Genomic DNA, 4451 nt, shown 5'->3' with positions numbered 1-4451 from the left:
AGATACATACAGTATTCAAAATATATCATGCAGAAGAGTATTGGTGTAAGTATATGGACATAATATATGGACACAAGTATAAATATTGTTGTGAGAGAATAAACAAGTAGTCCAGAGAGTATGTACACAGTATGTGTGGGGGAGGGGTGGCTGCAAGTTAGGGATGGTGGTGGTGGTGGGAGGGGGGAAGGGGGGTAGGGGGGTGGGGGGGGATGACGACCCGCCCTACTCTCCCTCTGATTGGCTAGTAATCCTTATTGGCGCCAGAGCTATGTATTGGTGTTTAGGAATGAGGACCGTCAGAGTTAGGGTCAGGGGTTAGCCAATCAGAACCAGAGTAGGGGGCGGGCATTGTCATCATCGCGGGAATCCTGACATTCTCCACAACAGCTGATGCTGCTGGACAGGTATGGGACGAGCAATTATTGAAAAGTATTAGGCATTTGTTAATAATTACCATGGAGCAGAGTTTATATTGGTTCCTAACGTTTCAGTTTGGTGTGAAACGTGTAGTATAGTATAGTGTGTATGTGTATACTAACTTGAATGTGAAATCTCAACATATAGCTCAGTCTACTGCAAAAAGTCATAAACACCACATTTAAAGCATAGATCAAATTAAGTTGTATGGATGTATTTCATTTATATATATTGAAAATAATGAATATGCTAGTATGCACCACAAAACATTACTCTGATATTAATGTGTTTTTGTTCTATTGAGGTTGGAGTAACAAGCATCCCTCCACTCACCAACCCTCCATCATCCCTGCCAACCAGCCACCCATCAGCCAACTGACCGCTTGTCCTCTCAACCAACCCTCCACCAGTCCTGACATGCAGCCTCCCAGTGCCATGTTGAATCAGGGTATGTTGTGGTGACATTTTTAGATAACGAACACAATAACGTCATATTTTTACTAAGGTGTTACACAAGTAAATAATACATACATGTTGGTCAGAGTAACCAACCTTGGAAATCTTCGTAAAGATGATTGATGTTTGTGAACTTTGTTTCTACAATTGTCATGACATTACATCACATTATGTAAATTTAAATTTGTTTTGCTAGAGTTGTGATATTGTGGTAATAAATTGCAGTATTATATTCATATATATATATATATATATATATATATCTGAGTGTGTGAATGGATATGATCCCTAAAACTGAGCTCACCATACATGTTTACTCTTTAGAGTTTTTATCTTTTCACATGTTTTTAGTGGATTTGGACTCACAAACATATGTCGTAGGGTGAGAAAAGTGAGCAGCGGAGTCTGTATTTGTGCGCTGTTACCTTTCCCTCAGATTCTGGGACTATATTAAAGAAGCTGTGCAATTCTTTTATATAATCATCCGTTTATAGACATCAATTTGGCCCGGGACAAGCGTGATTACTAGCAATTTCCACTGTACACAATTTTTTAAGGAGGCAGTACGAAATTTGACAGAGCCGGCTAACAATGATCTGAATATCTTAAATTTATTATCTAGGGCAGCAGGGCTCCATCTAATTGGCTAAATATATTGACATGCAGAGCGTGAATACATGGCACATTGAACACCATTCATCGCAGTCCAAGCAGTCTTTTACGACATGTATATCGCCCATGTTGATATCGCGCTGACCGTAATTTTTAGATATCTTGTACAGCCCTAGTGTCTATGATTTAAAACCCTTAAGCATGATCTGTGTTTTCCCTGTTCTAAAGCCAAATACGGTTTGCTGCCATCTAGTGGTTATTTTTTTCCAACCAGCTGACTAGTTAATGGGTTTGAAGTCATCAGCGGATAATGAGATGAAATATTGCTGGTCATCAACATAATCATGTTATTTTTGCTGTTGATAAAGCCAAGGGGAATCATGTAAAGTTAAAAGTGCACAGGAAGGAACCCTGTGGAACCCCAAACACTATTGTTTTTTGTTGGAGTGGAAGTCGACTGTTAATCGATTAGTTGTTGCAGCCCTAGATTGACACACCCAGTTTTTTTAGCATTTCCAGTAGGTTCCCATGATGCATGTGCTAAATGCATAGCTTAGGTCGGAGTATTAGGATGTTCACTGACAATTGATTATCTAATTGTGCAACAATGCTAATATTAATATATATGACGTCAGATTGAGAGTAAGTGTACTCTTGTTTTGCTCTTTCAGAAGCAACCATTCAATCACTGAGGAGAGAAGTATTACCCAGTGAAGAAGGTACTGAAAAGCAAAAGGCTGAAGGTTTGATTTGTTGTAATTTGAGGTAAAAAAATTCAGTTGTAATATACAAAAAAATGTTGTACTACAGAGATACTAACTGGATTTACAATCACCACAACTTCAAACTGTAAAGTCATCTGACCATAGGTTTGCTTGTAATGATAAACATGTTTTAATGTGTTTCAGGCGAACGTAATGGAACTGGTGGAGCGGGAGCCCTGTTCCATGTGATATGTACAATGTCTCTTAATTGGATTTGATTGTCCCTAAAATTACTTAATGTTGACTGCAATATTACAATTAAGAAATTAGTATTTTATATTGTTAGTTTTTCTTATCAAACATGCATTTTTTTACTTTTATGTAAATTGTTGCTGCTAATGTGGTGCTATTTATTTATTTGAAAAATATTTTTAAAAAGACAAGTATAAACTATTGTCGTGACAATTGACTATTACAATAATCAGGTCATTTACACTATCAGCTTACTGTGTGCATGTTAACATATTCAATGCGTATTGCATTTATAGCTCACTGTCTCGTTGCCCTTCTTCCTTGTCAAGTTTTGAATTCCATTCAATGCTAATGTAAAAAAAATTCTTCTCGGTTAATTACAGTGGGAAGACGTGGCGCTTGCAGTGGGTGCCAAAGGAGAACACAGGGAGTTGACATACATACACACAACACGAATATACACAAAACGCATACACACACACAACCTTTTATATCACACATGTGACTTAAAAGGTTCAATGTTAAGTGTTTATTGTTCAAGAGGTTTTTGTTAATATTACTTATATATATATATATATATATATATACACACACATATATATTTATACACATATATATATATACACATATATAGATAGATAGATGTATTACAACAGCATGTCAATATATATACAGTATATATATACTGTATATACAGTATATATTAATAATATTGTAATATTACTATTATTTTTATTTGTTTAATTGAAAAGACTATGTTGCTGTTTCTTTAGCTTACTGTTAATTTATATTTTAGGAATGTAGTCACATTTGTTTTGTATGTATGGTACATTAAAAACCCTTCAAACCCCAACGCCTTGTGTGATTGTGTGAACTGCTGAAACCATTTGCTGCTGGAATTGTTTGCTGATTTTTATATATAAATTATATAATTGATTTAGCCCTTGCCTTATACAGTATGTCTATCATCTCTATACAGTTATACAAAATAAAAAAATAAAAATTCAAGTAGACAGCAGATTTGTTTTTATTCATCGCTATTACAGAGCACATGAAGATTAACAGTATGTACAAACAACTCTTTACATAGCAGAAATACAAATACAAAGTTATAAGAAGAAAGTAAAGATCTTAATGTTCATCATCATCAGTCCATATCAAATTGATCAAATACACAATAGGCATATATACTGTAAAAATGTGCACTCGCCATACTAAGCCGTCCAAGATGACAGATCCGCTCACGCATGCGCACTCGGGCCCGCCTCGGTATGAATGTAGTTGCGGGGAATTCTTAGATCCTTCGAATTAGAGGTGTAATCTATCATCAAATATTAATATCAAAGAACGTGAATAACATTCACGCTCACTGAACGACACAACGCACGGACGATGATTCAAACAGCACGCTACGACATGGTTTACGGCATGGCAGCGTTCACAGCAACCACCATAGCAACGATAAAAACGTTACATTACTACGATTTTCTGGCGAGATCTGAAAAAATATTCGTGATAACTAATAAAATATAGATCGTAAGCATGAACTGGCTGAAGATTCTGGAAGCAAAGAGCATATTTCTCGCTAGAAATGGTGTCAGAATGTATTTTAATGCCCAAACTATATTATAAAATGAAATTTGTATCTGAAAATATAAGGAATGTCCGCCATGTTTTCGTTTTCGCAGCCGGGAACTTGAGAGTCACGTGACGTGGGCACAGGCCAATGCAAAACAATGGGCAGACAAAAACGTAGACATCTCACAATTTGAGAGGCCAAATTGTGAGATGCCTACGTTTTTTCAAGTGGACCAACGTAGGTAGTATACGTTTTCTGATGAGACTGGGTTGTCCTACCACAAAGACTGCACTTACCGGGTGACTTGGAGATGATCTGTGTCAGAACCTTGTCCTCTGACTACCGGGGTTTCCGTCCTGGGTCCTCTCCTCTTCTCTCTGTACACCAACTCTCTCGGCTCCGTCATTCACTCACATGGCTTTTCCTAC

The 4451-nt window shown here is 36.9% G+C and overlaps 1 long non-coding RNA gene across 1 annotated transcript; it reads left to right on the top strand.

Annotated features, from left to right (window-relative positions):
* The first annotated feature begins 430 nt into the window (after window positions 1–430).
* On the top strand, window positions 431–2431 carry LOC117772575. The gene is made up of 3 exons (XR_004615802.1): window positions 431–868; window positions 2160–2207; window positions 2397–2431. It is a non-coding gene; the product is annotated as an uncharacterized LOC117772575 (long non-coding RNA).
* The last annotated feature ends 2020 nt before the right edge of the window (window positions 2432–4451 follow it).

The sequence above is a fragment of the Hippoglossus hippoglossus genome, chromosome 13, assembly GCF_009819705.1.
Source record: "Hippoglossus hippoglossus isolate fHipHip1 chromosome 13, fHipHip1.pri, whole genome shotgun sequence".
In the NCBI taxonomy this organism is placed as follows: Eukaryota; Metazoa; Chordata; class Actinopteri; order Pleuronectiformes; family Pleuronectidae; genus Hippoglossus; species Hippoglossus hippoglossus.
Note: the sequence above shows the minus strand (reverse complement) of the source record. Positions and strands in the feature narration are given on the sequence as shown.